The sequence below is a fragment of the Botryllus schlosseri genome, chromosome 2 (assembly GCF_051294905.1).
Source record: "Botryllus schlosseri isolate E-star chromosome 2, Bs_hap1, whole genome shotgun sequence".
Classification (NCBI taxonomy): domain Eukaryota; kingdom Metazoa; phylum Chordata; class Ascidiacea; order Stolidobranchia; family Styelidae; genus Botryllus; species Botryllus schlosseri.
In genome coordinates, this window is record NC_137237.1 from 28,863,948 (window position 1) to 28,886,775 (window position 22,828).

General features: G+C 44.3%; 1 protein-coding gene and 12 non-coding genes across 14 annotated transcripts in view; all 13 read left to right on the plus strand.

Moving 5' to 3' along the window:
- LOC145457677 (actin-related protein 2/3 complex subunit 2-like) overlaps positions 1-22,828 on the plus strand; it is a 281,489-nt gene that overhangs the window by 226,239 nt on the left and 32,422 nt on the right. The window lies entirely within an intron of this gene.
- LOC145434718 (U1 spliceosomal RNA) lies at positions 1,180-1,343 on the plus strand. Its single transcript, XR_013913542.1, has one exon. It is a non-coding gene; the product is annotated as a U1 spliceosomal RNA (small nuclear RNA).
- LOC145434735 (U1 spliceosomal RNA) lies at positions 3,063-3,226 on the plus strand. The gene has a single exon (XR_013913558.1). It is a non-coding gene; the product is annotated as a U1 spliceosomal RNA (small nuclear RNA).
- On the plus strand, positions 4,923-5,085 carry LOC145434709 (U1 spliceosomal RNA). Its single transcript, XR_013913535.1, has one exon. It is a non-coding gene; the product is annotated as a U1 spliceosomal RNA (small nuclear RNA).
- On the plus strand, positions 6,782-6,943 carry LOC145434716 (U1 spliceosomal RNA). Its single transcript, XR_013913540.1, has one exon. It is a non-coding gene; the product is annotated as a U1 spliceosomal RNA (small nuclear RNA).
- Positions 8,640-8,802, plus strand: LOC145434712 (U1 spliceosomal RNA). The gene has a single exon (XR_013913537.1). It is a non-coding gene; the product is annotated as a U1 spliceosomal RNA (small nuclear RNA).
- Positions 10,499-10,662, plus strand: LOC145434750 (U1 spliceosomal RNA). The gene has a single exon (XR_013913573.1). It is a non-coding gene; the product is annotated as a U1 spliceosomal RNA (small nuclear RNA).
- LOC145434767 (U1 spliceosomal RNA) lies at positions 11,441-11,604 on the plus strand. The gene has a single exon (XR_013913590.1). It is a non-coding gene; the product is annotated as a U1 spliceosomal RNA (small nuclear RNA).
- Positions 13,324-13,487, plus strand: LOC145434736 (U1 spliceosomal RNA). The gene has a single exon (XR_013913559.1). It is a non-coding gene; the product is annotated as a U1 spliceosomal RNA (small nuclear RNA).
- Positions 14,317-14,479, plus strand: LOC145434713 (U1 spliceosomal RNA). The gene has a single exon (XR_013913538.1). It is a non-coding gene; the product is annotated as a U1 spliceosomal RNA (small nuclear RNA).
- On the plus strand, positions 15,288-15,451 carry LOC145434727 (U1 spliceosomal RNA). The gene has a single exon (XR_013913550.1). It is a non-coding gene; the product is annotated as a U1 spliceosomal RNA (small nuclear RNA).
- On the plus strand, positions 17,171-17,334 carry LOC145434743 (U1 spliceosomal RNA). The gene has a single exon (XR_013913566.1). It is a non-coding gene; the product is annotated as a U1 spliceosomal RNA (small nuclear RNA).
- Positions 18,164-18,327, plus strand: LOC145434732 (U1 spliceosomal RNA). The gene has a single exon (XR_013913555.1). It is a non-coding gene; the product is annotated as a U1 spliceosomal RNA (small nuclear RNA).

Below are 22,828 nucleotides of genomic sequence, written 5' to 3' on the forward strand. Positions count from 1 at the left end.
CTTCACTCTGATCAATCAACACACGGTGCAATCCCTAGTTAAGATTTCAAGTCGTTCGATGACCCCGGTAACCCTAATTTACCAAGATATCAATTCATTAGGGTTGAGTAGGTGCCGTGATAGCGTCGTTGTTCAACTGTGTGGCGTAAATAATCTCTAATATTGAATTCATACGGCCCGCGTTTTCTACAAAATTTGAAAACTGGCCTGCGACCCGTTTTGAGATGGCGACCCCTGGAATATGCGGTGCCTTACAAAAGCCTAGAAGTGTGGCGTGCTACAAGTCGGCGGTTGCGGAATCGAAAATAAGAAATATATCAGTCTGGTGTAAATGACCATTGTAGTCGACAAAAATCATGATTACCACAGACGACATTAGGGTTGAGTGCATATCGCAAATGCCGATAATGCAAGTCTTCTCGCTTCGACGAACTTACGCGTATGCTCCACTCTCGCAACGATGCGCACACACGTATATAATAATATACAGTCACTTAAATTTGACGTAGTATGCAAGTAGTGGGGGATCTCGACAGACTGGGGCCGCGGGCCACATTATCATGTAAGACGGAAAACCGTCCGCGGGCCGGACAAAATCCCTTCGCGGGCCGTATGTTGCCCACCCCTGTTATAGTGTCTGTTTCTGGGTAAGATTTAACGATTAGCGGTTAGTAGGCCTTTTCCGTATAGTGCGAGCCTAAATTCTTTTTCACCTAGCTCTCCTGAACTGATCATATACACTTCATGTATTTCGATAAGCGCCTGGATTGTGGCGAGAATTGATGACAGTCGGCAGATCAGAAATTAATCTACAATAGGCTTTCCCTATATGCCTCGCTTTTGTAGCTGTGAAAACTTTGCATTGCTATGTCACGCTTCTGTAATCCTATACCGGCTCTTTATTGGCAAAGCGAATATCAGAGCACCATGGAGATGACCATAACACGCAAGATAATGATTATCGCGCTTTTGAGCAAGGAATGGACGGTGGAGGCGTCCAATATCATCGATGACGTCCCAATCATATTTGGCGTTCGCGTCTAGTAGAAACTATTTCATTTTGTTTCGGCGATTCAAAGCGCACTTGGTGAATGCATTTATGCATATGTGGAGAGCGTGCTCACCACAATATTTATTTTGTTGTATGAAATTGGGTGTCAATAAATTTCTGGAAAACTCATACTTACCTGACGAGGCAGTGAACCATGATCAAAAAGGCGGTTCTGCCCGGGCGAGGCCTAGCCATTGCACTTCGGCTTGGTTGACCTCGGCGATTACCCCAAATGTGGGTAACTCGGTCGTGTAATTTCTGGTAGTGGGGTCTGCGTTCGCGCTAACCCTTTCCATCCAACCAACCATACTAATTAAATAGCTCACAGTGCACGGAAAAGAATTCGTGGCCAGCGGCTCTCGTAACGACACTCACTTACATGCATTCTCGCAAAGCCGCTGATTATTATAAATAAACCAAATACTTGGTTTGTTGATTTATTTTCCCCCTCGGAACGAACGTGGCCATATAACACGTTTTGAGTTGGCCTACACCTCGATTTGTTCTCGTGGACCTGCGATATAGCAATGGCGTCTGACCTTTACATCGTTATAGTGCAGGGGCTGGCAGCTTCTCCAGTCGGCGGGCCGGATAGAGGAAAATTAGGTACTTGGCGGGCCGGATTGCTGAATCGACACATTATTTGCCCATTTATCCACATATACAAGGAATAAATCGTATTTAATAAATGTATTTTAACGACAGCAATGTCGCTTCAAAGCCATTTCTCCGATAATGGCGAGGACAGTGTGGATTTGAGAATAACATTATCATACAGGCGCCGCCATGTCTGCTTCACTCTGATCAATCAACACACGGTGCAATCCCTAGTTAAGATTTCAAGTCGTTCGATGACCCCGGTAACCCTAATTTACCAAGATATCAATTCATTAGGGTTGAGTAGATGCCGTGATAGCGTCGTTGTTCAACTGTGTGGCGTAAATAATCTCGAATATTGAATTCATACGGCCCGCGTTTTCTACAAAATTTGAAAACTGGCCTGTGACCCGTTTTGAGATGGCGACCCCTGGAATATGCGGTGCCTTACAAAAGCCTAGAAGTGTGGCGTGCTACAAGTCGGCGGTTGCAGAATCGAAAATAAGAAATATATCAGTCTGGTGTAAATGACCATTGTAGTCGACAAAAATCATGATTACCACAGACGACATTAGGGTTGAGTGCATATCGCAAATGCCGATAATGCAAGTCTTCTCGCTTCGACGAACTTACGCGTATGCTCCACTCTCGCAACGATGCGCACACACGTATATAATAATATACAGTCACTTAAATTTGACGTAGTATGCAAGTAGTGGGGGATCTCGACAGACTGGGGTCGCGGGCCACATTATCATGTAAGACGGAAAACCGTCCGCGGGCCGGACAAAATCCCTTCGCGGGCCGGATCCGGCCCGCGGGCCGTGTGTTGCCCACCCCTGTTATAGTGTCTGTTTCTGGGTAAGATTTAACGATTAGCGGTTAGTAGGCCTTTTCCGTATAGTGCGAGCCTAATTTCTTTTTCACCTAGCTCTCCTGAACTGATCATATACACTTCATGTATTTCGATAAGCGCCTGGATTGTGGCGAGAATTGATGACAGTCGGCAGATCAGAAATTAATCTACAATAGGCTTTCCCTATATTCCTCGCTTTTGTAGCTGTGAAAACTTTGCATTGCTATGTCACGCTTCTGTAATCCTATACCGGCTCTTTATTGGCAAAGCGAATATCAGAGCACCATGGAGATGACCATAAACCGCAAGATAATGATTATCGCACTTTTAAGCAAGGAATGGACGGTGGAATTCGCAATTGGACGCCGCAGTCAGTCCAATATCATCGATGACGTCCCAATCATATTTGGCGTTCGCGTCTAGTAGAAACTATTTCATTTTGCTTCGGCTATTCAAAGCGCACTTGGTGAATGCATTTATGCATATGTGGAGAGCGTGCTCACCACAATATTTATTTTGTTGTATGAAATTGGGTGTCAATAAATTTCTGGAAAACTCATACTTACCTGACGAGGCAGTGAACCATGATCAAAAAGGCGGTTCTGCCCGGGCGAGGCCTAGCCATTGCACTTCGGCTTGGTTGACCTCGGCGATTACCCCAAATGTGGGTAACTCGGTCGTGTTATTTCTGGTAGTGGGGTCTGCGTTCGCGCTAACCCTTTCCATCCAACCAACCATACTAATTAAATAGCTCACAGTGCACGGAAAAGAATTCGCGGCCGGCGGCTCTCGTAACGACCCTCACTTACATGCATTCTCGCAAAGCCGCTGATTATAATAAATATACCAAATACTTGGTTTGTTGATTTATTTTCCCCCTCGGAACGAACGTGGCCATATAACACGTTTTGAGTTGGCCTACACCTCGATTTGTTCTCGTGGACCTGCGATATAGCAATGGCGTCTGACCTTTACATCGTTATAGTGCAGGGGCTGGCAGCTTCTCCAGTCGGCGGGCCGGATAGAGGAAAATTAGGTACTTGGCGGGCCGGATTGCTGAATCGACACATTATTCGCCCATTTATCCACATATACAAGGAATAAATCGTATTTAATAAATGTATTTTAACGACAGCAATGTCGCTTCAAAGCCATTTCTCCGATAATGGCGAGGACAGTGTGGATTTGAGAATAACATTATCATACAGGCGCCGCCATGTCTGCTTCACTCTGATCAATCAACACACGGTGCAATCCCTAGTTAAGATTTCAAGTCGTTCGATGACCCCGGTAACCCTAATTTACCAAGATATCAATTCATTAGGGTTGAGTAGGTGCCGTGATAGCGTCGTTGTTCAACGGTGTGGCGTAAATAATCTCGAATATTTAATTCATACGGCCCGCGTTTTCTACAAAATTTGAAAACTGGCCTGTGACCCGTTTTGAGATGGCGACCCCTGGAATATGCGGTGCCTTACAAAAGCCTAGAAGTGTGGCGTGCTACAAGTCGGCGGTTGCAGAATCGAAAATAAGAAATATATCAGTCTGGTGTAAATGACCATTGTAGTCGACAAAAATCATGATTCCCACAGACGACATTAGGGTTGAGTGCATATCGCAAATGCCGATAATGCAAGTCTTCTCGCTTCGACGAACTTACGCGTATGCTCCACTCTCGCAACGATGCGCACACACGTATATAATAATATACAGTCACTTAAATTTGACGTAGTATGCAAGTAGTGGGGGATCTCGACAGACTGGGGTCGCGGCCACATTATCATGTAAGACGGAAAACCGTCCGCGGGCCGGATCCGGCCCGCGGGCCGTATGTTGCCCACCCCTGTTATAGTGTCTGTTTCTGGGTAAGATTTAACGATTAGCGGTTAGTAGGCCTTTTCCGTATAGTGCGAGCCTAATTTCTTTTTCACCTAGCTCTCCTGAACTGATCATATACACTTCATGTATTTCGATAAGCGCCTAGATTGTGGCGAGAATTGATGACAGTCGGCAGATCAGAAATTAATCTACAATAGGCTTTCCCTATATGCCTCGCTTTTGTAGCTGTGAAAACTTTGCATTGCTATGTCACGCTTCTGTAATCCTATACCGGCTCTTTATTGGCAAAGCGAATATCAGAGCACCATGGAGATGACCATAAACCGCAAGATAATGATTATCGCACTTTTAAGCAAGGAATGGACGGTGGAATTCGCAATTGGACGCCGCAGTCAGTCCAATATCATCGATGACGTCCCAATCATATTTGGCGTTCGCGTCTAGTAGAAACTATTTCATTTTGCTTCGGCGATTCAAAGCGCACTTGGTGAATGCATTTATGCATATGTGGAGAGCGTGCTCACCACAATATTTATTTTTTTGTATGAAATTGGGTGTCAATAAATTTCTGGAAAACTCATACTTACCTGACGAGGCAGTGAACCATGAACGAAAGGCGGATCTGCCCGGGCGAGGCCTAGCCATTGCACTTCGGCTTGGTTGACCTCGGCGATTACCCCAAATGTGGGTAACTCGGTCGTGTAATTTCTGGTAGTGGGGTCTGCGTTCGCGCTAACCCTTTCCATCCAACCAACCATACTAATTAAATAGCTCACAGTGCACGGAAAAGAATTCGTGGCCACCGGCTCTCGTAACGAGACTCACTTACATGCATTCTCGCAAAGCCGCTGATTATTATAAATAAACCAAATACTTGGTTTGTTGATTTATTTTCCCCCTCGGAACGAACGTGGCCATATAACACGTTTTGAGTTGGCCTACACCTCGATTTGTTCTCGTGGACCTGCGATATAGCAATGGCGTCTGACCTTTACATCGTTATAGTGCAGGGGCTGGCAGCTTCTCCAGTCGGCGGGCCGGATAGAGGAAAATTAGGTACTTGGCGGGCCGGATTGCTGAATCGACACATTATTCGCCCATTTATCCACATATACAAGGAATAAATCGTATTTAATAAATGTATTTTAACGACAGCAATGTCGCTTCAAAGCCATTTCTCCGATAATGGCGAGGACAGTGTGGATTTGAGAATAACATTATCATACAGGCGCCGCCATGTCTGCTTCACTCTGATCAATCAACACACGGTGCAATCCCTAGTTAAGATTTCAAGTTGTTCGATGACCCCGGTAACCCTAATTTACCAAGATATCAATTCATTAGGGTTGAGTAGGTGCCGTGATAGCGTCGTTGTTCAACGGTGTGGCGTAAATAATCTCGAATATTTAATTCATACGGCCCGCGTTTTCTACAAAATTTGAAAACTGGCCTGTGACCCGTTTTGAGATGGCGACCCCTGGAATATGCGGTGCCTTACAAAAGCCTAGAAGTGTGGCGTGCTACAAGTCGGCGGTTGCAGAATCGAAAATAAGAAATATATCAGTCTGGTGTAAATGACCATTGTAGTCGACAAAAATCATGATTCCCACAGACGACATTAGGGTTGAGTGCATATCGCAAATGCCGATAATGCAAGTCTTCTCGCTTCGACGAACTTACGCGTATGCTCCACTCTCGCAACGATGCGCACACACGTATATAATAATATACAGTCACTTAAATTTGACGTAGTATGCAAGTAGTGGGGGATCTCGACAGACTGGGGTCGCGGCCACATTATCATGTAAGACGGAAAACCGTCCGCGGGCCGGATCCGGCCCGCGGGCCGTATGTTGCCCACCCCTGTTATAGTGTCTGTTTCTGGGTAAGATTTAACGATTAGCGGTTAGTAGGCCTTTTCCGTATAGTGCGAGCCTAATTTCTTTTTCACCTAGCTCTCCTGAACTGATCATATACACTTCATGTATTTCGATAAGCGCCTGGATTGTGGCGAGAATTGATGACAGTCGGCAGATCAGAAATTAATCTACAATAGGCTTTCCCTATATGCCTCGCTTTTGTAGCTGTGAAAACTTTGCATTGCTATGTCACGCTTCTGTAATCCTATACCGGCTCTTTATTGGCAAAGCGAATATCAGAGCACCATGGAGATGACCATAAACCGCAAGATAATGATTATCGCACTTTTAAGCAAGGAATGGACGGTGGAATTCGCAATTGGACGCCGCAGTCAGTCCAATATCATCGATGACGTCCCAATCATATTTGGCGTTCGCGTCTAGTAGAAACTATTTCATTTTGCTTCGGCGATTCAAAGCGCACTTGGTGAATGCATTTATGCATATGTGGAGAGCGTGCTCACCACAATATTTATTTTTTTGTATGAAATTGGGTGTCAATAAATTTCTGGAAAACTCATACTTACCTGACGAGGCAGTGAACCATGAACGAAAGGCGGATCTGCCCGGGCGAGGCCTAGCCATTGCACTTCGGCTTGGTTGACCTCAGCGATTACCCAAATGTGGGTAACTCGGTCGTGTAATTTCTGGTAGTGGGGTCTGCGTTCGCGCTAACCCTTTCCATCCAACCAACCATACTAATTAAATAGCTCACAGTGCACGGAAAAGAATTCGTGGCCACCGGCTCTCGTAACGAGACTCACTTACATGCATTCTCGCAAAGCCGCTGATTATTATAAATAAACCAAATACTTGGTTTGTTGATTTATTTTCCCCCTCGGAACGAACGTGGCCATATAACACGTTTTGAGTTGGCCTACACCTCGATTTGTTCTCGTGGACCTGCGATATAGCAATGGCGTCTGACCTTTACATCGTTATAGTGCAGGGGCTGGCAGCTTCTCCAGTCGGCGGGCCGGATAGAGGAAAATTAGGTACTTGGCGGGCCGGATTGCTGAATCGACACATTATTCGCCCATTTATCCACATATACAAGGAATAAATCGTATTTAATAAATGTATTTTAACGACAGCAATGTCGCTTCAAAGCCATTTCTCCGATAATGGCGAGGACAGTGTGGATTTGAGAATAACATTATCATACAGGCGCCGCCATGTCTGCTTCACTCTGATCAATCAACACACGGTGCAATCCCTAGTTAAGATTTCAAGTCGTTCGATGACCCCGGTAACCCTAATTTACCAAGATATCAATTCATTAGGGTTGAGTAGGTGCCGTGATAGCGTCGTTGTTCAACGGTGTGGCGTAAATAATCTCGAATATTTAATTCATACGGCCCGCGTTTTCTACAAAATTTGAAAACTGGCCTGTGACCCGTTTTGAGATGGCGACCCCTGGAATATGCGGTGCCTTACAAAAGCCTAGAAGTGTGGCGTGCTACAAGTCGGCGGTTGCAGAATCGAAAATAAGAAATATATCAGTCTGGTGTAAATGACCATTGTAGTCGACAAAAATCATGATTCCCACAGACGACATTAGGGTTGAGTGCATATCGCAAATGCCGATAATGCAAGTCTTCTCGCTTCGACGAACTTACGCGTATGCTCCACTCTCGCAACGATGCGCACACACGTATATAATAATATACAGTCACCTAAATTTGACGTAGTATGCAAGTAGTGGGGGATCTCGACAGACTGGGGTCGCGGCCACATTATCATGTAAGACGGAAAACCGTCCGCGGGCCGGATCCGGCCCGCGGGCCGTATGTTGCCCACCCCTGTTATAGTGTCTGTTTCTGGGTAAGATTTAACGATTAGCGGTTAGTAGGCCTTTTCCGTATAGTGCGAGCCTAATTTCTTTTTCACCTAGCTCTCCTGAACTGATCATATACACTTCATGTATTTCGATAAGCGCCTGGATTGTGGCGAGAATTGATGACAGTCGGCAGATCAGAAATTAATCTACAATAGGCTTTCCCTATATGCCTCGCTTTTGTAGCTGTGAAAACTTTGCATTGCTATGTCACGCTTCTGTAATCCTATACCGGCTCTTTATTGGCAAAGCGAATATCAGAGCACCATGGAGATGACCATAAACCGCAAGATAATGATTATCGCACTTTTAAGCAAGGAATGGACGGTGGAATTCGCAATTGGACGCCGCAGTCAGTCCAATATCATCGATGACGTCCCAATCATATTTGGCGTTCGCGTCTAGTAGAAACTATTTCATTTTGCTTCGGCGATTCAAAGCGCACTTGGTGAATGCATTTATGCATATGTGGAGAGCGTGCTCACCACAATATTTATTTTTTTGTATGAAATTGGGTGTCAATAAATTTCTGGAAAACTCATACTTACCTGACGAGGCAGTGAACCATGAACGAAAGGCGGATCTGCCCGGGCGAGGCCTAGCCATTGCACTTCGGCTTGGTTGACCTCAGCGATTACCCCAAATGTGGGTAACTCGGTCGTGTAATTTCTGGTAGTGGGGTCTGCGTTCGCGCTAACCCTTTCCATCCAACCAACCATACTAATTAAATAGCTCACAGTGCACGGAAAAGAATTCGTGGCCACCGGCTCTCGTAACGAGACTCACTTACATGCATTCTCGCAAAGCCGCTGATTATTATAAATAAACCAAATACTTGGTTTGTTGATTTATTTTCCCCCTCGGAACGAACGTGGCCATATAACACGTTTTGAGTTGGCCTACACCTCGATTTGTTCTCGTGGACCTGCGATATAGCAATGGCGTCTGACCTTTACATCGTTATAGTGCAGGGGCTGGCAGCTTCTCCAGTCGGCGGGCCGGATAGAGGAAAATTAGGTACTTGGCGGGCCGGATTGCTGAATCGACACATTATTCGCCCATTTATCCACATATACAAGGAATAAATCGTATTTAATAAATGTATTTTAACGACAGCAATGTCGCTTCAAAGCCATTTCTCCGATAATGGCGAGGACAGTGTGGATTTGAGAATAACATTATCATACAGGCGCCGCCATGTCTGCTTCACTCTGATCAATCAACACACGGTGCAATCCCTAGTTAAGATTTCAAGTCGTTCGATGACCCCGGTAACCCTAATTTACCAAGATATCAATTCATTAGGGTTGAGTAGGTGCCGTGATAGCGTCGTTGTTCAACGGTGTGGCGTAAATAATCTCGAATATTTAATTCATACGGCCCGCGTTTTCTACAAAATTTGAAAACTGGCCTGTGACCCGTTTTGAGATGGCGACCCCTGGAATATGCGGTGCCTTACAAAAGCCTAGAAGTGTGGCGTGCTACAAGTCGGCGGTTGCAGAATCGAAAATAAGAAATATATCAGTCTGGTGTAAATGACCATTGTAGTCGACAAAAATCATGATTCCCACAGACGACATTAGGGTTGAGTGCATATCGCAAATGCCGATAATGCAAGTCTTCTCGCTTCGACGAACTTACGCGTATGCTCCACTCTCGCAACGATGCGCACACACGTATATAATAATATACAGTCACTTAAATTTGACGTAGTATGCAAGTAGTGGGGGATCTCGACAGACTGGGGTCGCGGCCACATTATCATGTAAGACGGAAAACCGTCCGCGGGCCGGATCCGGCCCGCGGGCCGTATGTTGCCCACCCCTGTTATAGTGTCTGTTTCTGGGTAAGATTTAACGATTAGCGGTTAGTAGGCCTTTTCCGTATAGTGCGAGCCTAATTTCTTTTTCACCTAGCTCTCCTGAACTGATCATATACACTTCATGTATTTCGATAAGCGCCTGGATTGTGGCGAGAATTGATGACAGTCGGCAGATCAGAAATTAATCTTCAATAGGCTTTCCCTATATGCCTCGCTTTTGTAGCTGTGAAAACTTTGCATTGCTATGTCACGCTTCTGTAATCCTATACCGGCTCTTTATTGGCAAAGCGAATATCAGAGCACCATGGAGATGACCATAAACCGCAAGATAATGATTATCGCACTTTTAAGCAAGGAATGGACGGTGGAATTCGCAATTGGACGCCGCAGTCAGTCCAATATCATCGATGACGTCCCAATCATATTTGGCGTTCGCGTCTAGTAGAAACTATTTCATTTTGCTTCGGCTATTCAAAGCGCACTTGGTGAATGCATTTATGCATATGTGGAGAGCGTGCTCACCACAATATTTATTTTGTTGTATGAAATTGGGTGTCAATAAATTTCTGGAAAACTCATACTTACCTGACGAGGCAGTGAACCATGATCAAAAAGGCGGTTCTGCCCGGGCGAGGCCTAGCCATTGCACTTCGGCTTGGTTGACCTCGGCGACTACCCCACATGTGGGTAACTCGGTCGTGTAATTTCTGGTAGTGGGGTCTGCGTTCGCGCTAACCCTTTCCATCCAACCATACTAATTAAATAGCTCACAGTGCATGGAAAAGAATTCGTGGCCAGCGGCTCTCGTAACGACACTCACATGCATTCTCGCAAAGCCGCTGATTATTATAAATATACCAAATACTTGGTTTGTTGATTTATTTTCCCCCTCGGAACGAACGTGGCCACTGGCCATATAACTCGTTTTGAGTTGGCCTACACCTCGATTTGTGTTCGCAGACCTGCGATATAGCAATGACGTCTGACCTTTACATCGTTATAGTGTCTGTTTCTGGGTAAGATTTCACGATTAGCGGTTAGTAGGCCTTTTCCGTAGCTCTCCTGAACTGATCCTACACACTTCATGTATTTTGATAAGCGCCTGGATTGTGGCGAGAATTGATGACAGTCGGCAGATCAGAAATTAATCTACAATAGGCTTTCCCTATATGCCTCGCTTTTGTAGCTGTGAAAACTTTGCATTGCTATGTCACGCTTCTGTAATCCTATACCGGCTCTTTATTGCCAAAGCGAATATCAGAGCACCATGGAGATGACCATAACACGCAAGATAATGATTATCGCGCTTTTGAGCAAGGAATGGACGGTGGAGGCGTCCAATATCATCGATGACGTCCCAATCATATTTGGCGTTCGCGTCTAGTAGAAACTATTTCATTTTGTTTCGGCGATTCAAAGCGCACTTGGTGAATGCATTTATGCATATGTGGAGAGCGTGCTCACCACAATATTTATTTTGTTGTATGAAATTGGGTGTCAATAAATTTCTGGAAAACTCATACTTACCTGACGAGGCAGTGAACCATGATCAAAAAGGCGGTTCTGCCCGGGTGAGGCCTAGCCATTGCACTTCGGCTTGGTTGACCTCGGCGATTACCCCAAATGTGGGTAACTCGGTCGTGTAATTTCTGGTAGTGGGGTCTGCGTTCGCGCTAACCCTTTCCATCCAACCAACCATACTAATTAAATAGCTCACAGTGCACGGAAAAGAATTCGTGGCCAGCGGCTCTCGTAACGACACTCACTTACATGCATTCTCGCAAAGCCGCTGATTATTATAAATAAACCAAATACTTGGTTTGTTGATTTATTTTCCCCCTCGGAACGAACGTGGCCATATAACACGTTTTGAGTTGGCCTACACCTCGATTTGTTCTCGTGGACCTGCGATATAGCAATGGCGTCTGACCTTTACATCGTTATAGTGCAGGGGCTGGCAGCTTCTCCAGTCGGCGGGCCGGATAGAGGAAAATTAGGTACTTGGCGGGCCGGATTGCTGAATCGACACATTATTTGCCCATTTATCCACATATACAAGGAATAAATCGTATTTAATAAATGTATTTTAACGACAGCAATGTCGCTTCAAAGCCATTTCTCCGATAATGGCGAGGACAGTGTGGATTTGAGAATAACATTATCATACAGGCGCCGCCATGTCTGCTTCACTCTGATCAATCAACACACGGTGCAATCCCTAGTTAAGATTTCAAGTCGTTCGATGACCCCGGTAACCCTAATTTACCAAGATATCAATTCATTAGGGTTGAGTAGGTGCCGTGATAGCGTCGTTGTTCAACTGTGTGGCGTAAATAATCTCGAATATTGAATTCATACGGCCCGCGTTTTCTACAAAATTTGAAAACTGGCCTGTGACCCGTTTTGAGATGGCGACCCCTGGAATATGCGGTGCCTTACAAAAGCCTAGAAGTGTGGCGTGCTACAAGTCGGCGGTTGCAGAATCGAAAATAAGAAATATATCAGTCTGGTGTAAATGACCATTGTAGTCGACAAAAATCATGATTACCACAGACGACATTAGGGTTGAGTGCATATCGCAAATGCCGATAATGCAAGTCTTCTCGCTTCGACGAACTTACGCGTATGCTCCACTCTCGCAACGATGCGCACACACGTATATAATAATATACAGTCACTTAAATTTGACGTAGTATGCAAGTAGTGGGGGATCTCGACAGACTGGGGTCGCGGGCCACATTATCATGTAAGACGGAAAACCGTCCGCGGGCCGGACAAAATCCCTTCGCGGGCCGGATCCGGCCCGCGGGCCGTGTGTTGCCCACCCCTGTTATAGTGTCTGTTTCTGGGTAAGATTTAACGATTAGCGGTTAGTAGGCCTTTTCCGTATAGTGCGAGCCTAATTTCTTTTTCACCTAGCTCTCCTGAACTGATCATATACACTTCATGTATTTCGATAAGCGCCTGGATTGTGGCGAGAATTGATGACAGTCGGCAGATCAGAAATTAATCTACAATAGGCTTTCCCTATATTCCTCGCTTTTGTAGCTGTGAAAACTTTGCATTGCTATGTCACGCTTCTGTAATCCTATACCGGCTCTTTATTGGCAAAGCGAATATCACAGCACCATGGAGATGACCATAAACCGCAAGATAATGATTATCACACTTTTAAGCAAGGAATGGACGGTGGAATTCGCAATTGGACGCCGCAGTCAGTCCAATATCATCGATGACGTCCCAATCATATTTGGCGTTCGCGTCTAGTAGAAACTATTTCATTTTGCTTCGGCTATTCAAAGCGCACTTGGTGAATGCATTTATGCATATGTGGAGAGCGTGCTCACCACAATATTTATTTTGTTGTATGAAATTGGGTGTCAATAAATTTCTGGAAAACTCATACTTACCTGACGAGGCAGTGAACCATGATCAAAAAGGCGGTTCTGCCCGGGCGAGGCCTAGCCATTGCACTTCGGCTTGGTTGACCTCGGCGATTACCCCAAATGTGGGTAACTCGGTCGTGTTATTTCTGGTAGTGGGGTCTGCGTTCGCGCTAACCCTTTCCATCCAACCAACCATACTAATTAAATAGCTCGCAGTGCACGGAAAAGAATTCGCGGCCGGCGGCTCTCGTAACGACCCTCACTTACATGCATTCTCGCAAAGCCGCTGATTATAATAAATATACCAAATACTTGGTTTGTTGATTTATTTTCCCCCTCGGAACGAACGTGGCCATATAACACGTTTTGAGTTGGCCTACACCTCGATTTGTTCTCGTGGACCTGCGATATAGCAATGGCGTCTGACCTTTACATCGTTATAGTGTCTGTTTCTGGGTAAGATTTCACGATTAGCGGTTAGTAGGCCTTTTCCGTATAGTGCGAGCCTAATTTCTTTTTCACCTAGCTCTCCTGAACTGATCATATACACTTCATGTATTTCGATAAGCGCCTGGATTGTGGCGAGAATTGATGACAGTCGGCAGATCAGAAATTAATCTACAATAGGCTTTCCCTATATTCCTCGCTTTTGTAGCTGTGAAAACTTTGCATTGCTATGTCACGCTTCTGTAATCCTATACCGGCTCTTTATTGGCAAAGCGAATATCACAGCACCATGGAGATGACCATAAACCGCAAGATAATGATTATCACACTTTTAGGCAAGGAATGGACGGTGGAATTCGCAATTGGACGCCGCAGTCAGTCCAATATCATCGATGACGTCCCAATCATATTTGGCGTTCGCGTCTAGTAGAAACTATTTCATTTTGCTTCGGCTATTCAAAGCGCACTTGGTGAATGCATTTATGCATATGTGGAGAGCGTGCTCACCACAATATTTATTTTTTTGTATGAAATTGGGTGTCAATAAATTTCTGGAAAACTCATACTTACCTGACGAGGCAGTGAACCATGAACGAAAGGCGGATCTGTCCGGGCGAGGACTAGCCATTGCACTTCGGCTTGGTTGACCTCGGCGATTACCCCAAATGTGGGTAACTCGGTCGTGTAATTTCTGGTAGTGGGGTCTGCGTTCGCGCTAACCCTTTCCATCCAACCAACCATACTAATTAAATAGCTCACAGTGCACGGAAAAGAATTCGTGGCCGGCGGCTCTCGTAACGACCCTCACTTACATGCATTCTCGCAAAGCCGCTGATTATAATAAATATACCAAATACTTGGTTTGTTGATTTATTTTCCCCCTCGGAACGAACGTGGCCATATAACACGTTTTGAGTTGGCCTACACCTCAATTTGTTCTCGTGGACCTGCGATATAGCAATGGCGTCTGACCTTTACATCGTTATAGTGTCTGTTTCTGGGTAAGATTTCACGATTAGCGGTTAGTAGGCCTTTTCCGTATAGTGCGAGCCTAATTTCTTTTTCACCTAGCTCTCCTGAACTGATCATATACACTTCATGTATTTCGATAAGCGCCTGGATTGTGGCGAGAATTGATGACAGTCGGCAGATCAGAAATTAATCTACAATAGGCTTTCCTTATATGCCTCGCTTTTGTAGCTGTGAAAACTTTGCATTGCTATGTCACGCTTCTGTAATCCTATACCGGCTCTTTATTGCCAAAGCGAATATCAGAGCACCATGGAGATGACCATAACACGCAAGATAATGATTATCGCGCTTTTGAGCAAGGAATGGACGGTGGAGGCGTCCAATATCATCGATGACGTCCCAATCATATTTGGCGTTCGCGTCTAGTAGAAACTATTTCATTTTGTTTCGGCGATTCAAAGCGCACTTGGTGAATGCATTTATGCATATGTGGAGAGCGTGCTCACCACAATATTTATTTTGTTGTATGAAATTGGGTGTCAATAAATTTCTGGAAAACTCATACTTACCTGACGAGGCAGTGAACCATGATCAAAAAGGCGGTTCTGCCCGGGCGAGGCCTAGCCATTGCACTTCGGCTTGGTTGACCTCGGCGATTACCCCAAATGTGGGTAACTCGGTCGTGTAATTTCTGGTAGTGGGGTCTGCGTTCGCGCTAACCCTTTCCATCCAACCAACCATACTAATTAAATAGCTCACAGTGCACGGAAAAGAATTCGTGGCCAGCGGCTCTCGTAACGACACTCACTTACATGCATTCTCGCAAAGCCGCTGATTATTATAAATAAACCAAATACTTGGTTTGTTGATTTATTTTCCCCCTCGGAACGAACGTGGCCATATAACACGTTTTGAGTTGGCCTACACCTCGATTTGTTCTCGTGGACCTGCGATATAGCAATGGCGTCTGACCTTTACATCGTTATAGTGCAGGGGCTGGCAGCTTCTCCAGTCGGCGGGCCGGATAGAGGAAAATTAGGTACTTGGCGGGCCGGATTGCTGAATCGACACATTATTTGCCCATTTATCCACATATACAAGGAATAAATCGTATTTAATAAATGTATTTTAACGACAGCAATGTCGCTTCAAAGCCATTTCTCCGATAATGGCGAGGACAGTGTGGATTTGAGAATAACATTGTCATACAGGCGCCGCCATGTCTGCTTCACTCTGATCAATCAACACACGGTGCAATCCCTAGTTAAGATTTCAAGTCGTTCGATGATCCCGGTAACCCTAATTTACCAAGATATCAATTCATTAGGGTTGAGTAGATGCCGTGATAGCGTCGTTGTTCAACTGTGTGGCGTAAATAATCTCGAATATTGAATTCATACGGCCCGCGTTTTCTACAAAATTTGAAAACTGGCCTGTGACCCGTTTTGAGATGGCGACCCCTGGAATATGCGGTGCCTTACAAAAGCCTAGAAGTGTGGCGTGCTACAAGTCGGCGGTTGCAGAATCGAAAATAAGAAATATATCAGTCTGGTGTAAATGACCATTGTAGTCGACAAAAATCATGATTACCACAGACGACATTAGGGTTGAGTGCATATCGCAAATGCCGATAATGCAAGTCTTCTCGCTTCGACGAACTTACGCGTATGCTCCACTCTCGCAACGATGCGCACACACGTATATAATAATATACAGTCACTTAAATTTGACGTAGTATGCAAGTAGTGGGGGATCTCGACAGACTGGGGTCGCGGGCCACATTATGATGTAAGACGGAAAACCGTCCGCGGGCCGGACAAAATCCCTTCGCGGGCCGGATCCGGCCCGTGGGCCGTGTGTTGCCCACCCCTGTTACAGTGTCTGTTTCTGGGTAAGATTTAACGATTAGCGGTTAGTAGGCCTTTTCCGTATAGTGCGAGCCTAATTTCTTTTTCACCTAGCTCTCCTGAACTGATCATATACACTTCATGTATTTCGATAAGCGCCTGGATTGTGGCGAGAATTGATGACAGTCGGCAGATCAGAAATTAATCTACAATAGGCTTTCCCTATATTCCTCGCTTTTGTAGCTGTGAAAACTTTGCATTGCTATGTCACGCTTCTGTAATCCTATACCGGCTCTTTATTGGCAAAGCGAATATCAGAGCACCATGGAGATGACCATAAACCGCAAGATAATGATTATCGCACTTTTAAGCAAGGAATGGACGGTGGAATTCGCAATTGGACGCCGCAGTCAGTCCAATATCATCGATGACGTCCCAATCATATTTGGCGTTCGCGTCTAGTAGAAACTATTTCATTTTGCTTCGGCTATTCAAAGCGCACTTGGTGAATGCATTTATGCATATGTGGAGAGCGTGCTCACCACAATATTTATTTTGTTGTATGAAATTGGGTGTCAATAAATTTCTGGAAAACTCATACTTACCTGACGAGGCAGTGAACCATGATCAAAAAGGCGGTTCTGCCCGGGCGAGGCCTAGCCATTGCACTTCGGCTTGGTTGACCTCGGCGATTACCCCAAATGTGGGTAGCTCGGTCGTGTTATTTCTGGTAGTGGGGTCTGCGTTCGCGCTAACCCTTTCCATCCAACCAACCATACTAATTAAATAGCTCACAGTGCACGGAAAAGAATTCGCGGCCGGCGGCTCTCGTAACGACCCTCACTTACATGCATTCTCGCAAAGCCGCTGATTATAATAAATATACCAAATACTTGGTTTGTTGATTTATTTTCCCCCTCGGAACGAACGTGGCCATATAACACGTTTTGAGTTGGCCTACACCTCGATTTGTTCTCGTGGACCTGCGATATAGCAATGGCGTCTGACCTTTACATCGTTATAGTGTCTGTTTCTGGGTAAGATTTCACGATTAGCGGTTAGTAGGCCTTTTCCGTATAGTGCGAGCCTAATTTCTTTTTCACCTAGCTCTCCTGAACTGATCATATACACTTCATGTATTTCGATAAGCGCCTGGATTGTGGCGAGAATTGATGATAGTCGGCAGATCAGAAATTAATCTACAATAGGCTTTCCCTATATGCCTTGCTTTTGTAGCTGTGAAAACTTTGCATTGCTATGTCACGCTTCTGTAATCCTATACCGGCTCTTTATTGGCAAAGCGAATATCAGAGCACCATGGAGATGACCATAAAACACAAGATAATAATTATCGCACTTTTAAGCAAGGAATGGACGGTGGAATTCGCAATTGGACGCCGCAGTCAGTCCAATATCATCGATGACGTCCCAATCATATTTGGCGTTCGCGTCTAGTAGAAACTATTTCATTTTGCTTCGGCGATTCAAAGCGCACTTGGTGAATGCATTTATGCATATGTGGAGAGCGTGCTCACCACAATATTTATTTTTTTGTATGAAATTGGGTGTCAATAAATTTCTGGAAAACTCATACTTACCTGACGAGGCAGTGAACCATGATCAAAAAGGCGGTTCTGCCCGGGCGAGGCCTAGTCATTGCACTTCGGCTTGGTTGACCTCGGCGATTACCCCAAATGTGGGTAACTCGGTCGTGTAATTTCTGGTAGTGGGGTCTGCGTTCGCGCTAACCCTTTCCATCCAACCATACTAATTAAATAGCTCACAGTGCATGGAAAAGAATTCGTGGCCAGCGGCTCTCGTAACGACACTCACTTACATGCATTCTCGCAAAGCCGCTGATTATTATAAATATATCAAATACTTGGTTTGTTGATTTATTTTCCCCCTTTGGAACGAACGTGGCCACTGGCCATATAACACGTTTTGAGTTGGCCTACACCTCGATTTGTGTTCGTAGACCTGCGATATAGCAATGGCGTCTGACCTTTACATCGTTATAGTGTCTGTTTCTGGGTAAGATTTCACGATTAGCGGTTAGTAGGCCTTTTCCGTAGCTCTCCTGAACTGATCCTACACACTTCATGTATTTTGGTAAGCACCTGAATTGCGCCGAGAATTGCTGACAGTCAGTTATGAAAGTAATCTAGACGTAGGTTTGCATTTAAAACAAACTTCTTTAAAACCAGGCCCTTGTTTAAAACATGTTTTTTACTGTTTTTTTAATCCGTCACGGCTAAAATATTCAATTCTGATGTCATAGTGGATTCACATTGACATTTGAAAACATTGGGTATATATAGCTCGTGTGACGAAATATCTACGTACTATAGCTGTTGAACCGACTATTTTGTGGGTTCCAACCATCCCATATCTTGTACGTCGGCAATGTCGGGTGGGATTTGTCTGTAGGCTCATACAACGTGTTTTTTAGAAATTATTTACAGAATTATGGCATAATTTAGCAACTCATTAAAAAAACGATTTTTTTTAAAGGCGTTTGTTTAAAACACTGTTTATCTCAATCCAACACGCGGCCCGCGAGGTCATATTTTGCGGCCCGGAACTTGATTTGAGATTTCGGAAGAAAGCTGAAAAACCATATTGAAATGCTGAAATATACTAATTTCATCATATTGTTGTTGTTCTTTAAAATTAAGCTATTTTTTTGCCCAACATCACTGTTCGTCACTAGCTAAAACGGTTTTGGCGATGGCAACAGCATTCCATCGAGTAAGAATCAGCCGATATGAATGGCTATATATAGCCTGGACGTGCAATGGCCCAAACACTGCCAAGTCCGAGACGCTTAGGAAACGGCTTATAGGGCAGTGTTTCTCAAACTGGGGATTGAGAGCATATGAAGGGGACGCGAAGCTGCTGTCTACTGAAGTTTTTTTCGCGCATTGCGCGATATCCCTCAGATTCATGAATTTTGCTCTGTGTCTAGTCCGGAATTCATATTATGTATAATTCTCTCATCTACAGTCATAACCTTACATGCCATCAAACTATATCCATTGGGATCACTAGCATTCGGGTTGTATTTTGTGATATGACGATAAGGGGGGCGCGAAATTCAGTGTCATAACGGGGAGCGTGCCTAAAAGAGTTTGGGAATTTCTGACTTAAGGCTTCCTCACAAGATCAAGCTTTATACGTGGAGATGGTCTTTCAGTAGGTAACGTGTCTAGCTAGCCCCAATATCGATTCCTTAGTTTCTGAAAAGCTTTTCCAGGTATTGTGTGGAGCACAGAGTTGAAATTAAATGAAATTGATAATAATGATTTTCTGTGGTATTTGTATCTCTTTAATAAAATATTACTTCTTTTGTGTTATCACTATGCCAATCGCTTGTGTTAGGTAGCACAGCGTTGTACTGACGTAGAGTTTTAAAACGTGGTTACCTATTTTATATTGACGTTGAATTCATGCGGCCCGCGGCTGCTACGACATTTGAAAAATGGCCCACGACCACTTTTGAGTTGGCGACCCCTAGTTTAAAACATGTTTTGAGCAAAGTCTTTTAAACAGCTATTTTTTTTAAATGCAACCCTATCTACAACTTGTCGTAGGCTATAGCCTTAGGCCTTCTCTATATATGCTCGTTGCTCGTGCATGCAAAAGGAGACGGGCAAGAACACGAACCACAAGCAGAAGAAATTATGGGCAACATACAGAAAGACACAAGCAAGAATCACCTACAAACTCAGCGCAGGTGGAATAAGCAAAAACTAAAGAAGGATAGAACTACAACAGCGATGTGACACAGGGAAACCGAAAATGTTGGGTCTGCGTTCGCGCTAACCCCTTTCATCCATGTATACTTATTATCAAATCAGCCACAGTACATGAAAAAGAATTATTGGCCAGTGCAGCTGTCGTAACTGTACTATAACCTAGGCCAGGGGCGGGCAACTTCTACGGTCGGCGGGCCTGATTGGGGAAAATGAAGTACTTGGCGAGCCAGAATACAAAATCGATACAATAATCGCGTAATTATCCACCTATACCAGGGGCGGGCAACTTCTCCAGTCGGCGGGCCGGATATAGGAAAATTGAGTACTTGGCGGGCCGGATCGCTGAATCGATACATTATTCGCCCATTTATCCAAATATACAAGGAATAAATCGTATATAATGAATGTATTTTAACGACAACCATGTAACTTCAAAGCGATTTCTCGCCAATAATGACGAAGACAATGTGGATTTGAGAACAGCATTGTCATACAGGCACCACCATGTCTGCTTATCTCTGACCAATCAACACACGGTGCAATCCTTAATTAGGATTTCAAGGCGTTCGATAAGCCCAGTACCCCAAATTTACCGAGACATCAATTCATTAGGGTTTAGTACAGTGGTTCTCAACCTTTTTGTCTTTGCGGACTCGTTCTGGACCGCCACGGACCCCCGCAAGTTTTCGTTCAAAATTAGATCAATTATCGCGCAACCGTTATCTGTCTCCTGTCTTGTGTCTATAGTGATAAACATCCACACAATGACTTTTCTTGAAAATAACATCATACTATATGTAGAAATTGGGTAGACTTTTATTTTCAGCTGTATTCATTGTCTTGAAAATCCGCGTTTTCGATTAGATATGAGCAAGCGCCGAAAATCCATTTTCGCAAATATATATTGGTGGCGAATATAATATTAACGCGTAACGCTTCCGACGACAGCTTTTGGTATGAGTTTTTGCTGTACATATCACGTCCAGTCTGGTCATTTCTATCTTGCATCTCATATTGAAGTTATTTAGTGGTTATATCTCAGGACACAATGGATTTCGTGATGAGGTTCCAATTCCTTCATTGGGACAGATTGGGAAAAAATTTCAGGATTTTCTATTTCAAACGACTGTTTACTAATATGCTGAGACTGGCAACTCCACTAATTTGCTGAGACTGATAACTCCAAATCCAAAATGCCATCTCCAACATTTTATTTTTCCACAAACCCCACCAAAACATCTCTAAACAGCAATATGTTTGCGTCGGCAGGCTATTGGTAATTTGAGAATAAAATGAGTAATCACTGCCGGATATTTGATCTCGGACGAACATTTTAAGGATGTGGGTCCTAAAGTTTGAGCAATTTTGAAACGAAACTGTCTCATGCTTTTCCTATTTAAAAATAAGAATCAGGTTTGCAATCACTTTACAAATTTAGAGGTTTCGCGGACCCCGGAGGTCCGCGAACCCCCGGTTGAGAACCACTGGTCTAGTAGGTGACGGAATCCAAAATAAGAAATATCGGCCTGGTGTAAATGACCATTATAGTTGACAAACACCATGATTACCACAAATGACATTAGGGTTGAGTACATCGTAAATGCCGATAATGCAAGTCTTCCCGCTTCGACGAACTTACGCGTAAGCTCCACCTTCGCTCGCTGCGCATACATGTGCATAGTAACACACAGTCACTAAAATTTGATGTAGTAAGCAAGTAGTGGGGAATGTCAGAAGACTGGGGCCGCGGGCCATTATCATGTAAGACGGAAAACTGTCCGCGGGCCGTATGTTGCCCGCCCCTGACCTATACAATGAATAAATCGTGTTGAAGCATAGGGGCCATAAACAGTATTTATTGAATTTTTCTAACCTAAATGTGCTCCAATAGTTGTTGAAGTCAATCAGACGTCTTTGGTCGATCAAAGTTGTCATACAGTTTCTTGAACTTTGCTGAATGCCAGATGCAGAAACCATTAGTAAATACTGCACGCGAGCATCAGTTATATTGGAACGTAGCCTTGTCTTATTGATGATCATGGTCAAAAATGTTTGATCGCAAACAATGTTCCCCCCAAGCTGCGCAGTGCTGACACGGTCTCTCTGCGCACAGAAAATCTAGGCCGCGCAAAAAAAAAACCGAAATGATGACCTCATTTTATCGTTACGCAGTGTTGTCCAAGGGACCGCGCAGTGAGTTGGTGAGTGCGCGCGGACTCGTCAAAAACTAGAGGGAACATTGCTCGCAAATGTATGTAGACCAGAACAGATAGTTTCATGACCATCTTTCTCATGTTGGAAAACTTGATTCATTCTGTAACGCACAAAATTTGTCTTACTTCTCACCTATCCCTGACTTTCAGATTAGAATTGAATATTATCTGTATTTAAAATAGCATAACTGGCAATGCGTATAGAGAGCAAGATTTTCTGATCCTTGCTGCACTGGCATTTGAACAATGATTTTACCTAAACTCTCACACAGACCAGTCCCCCG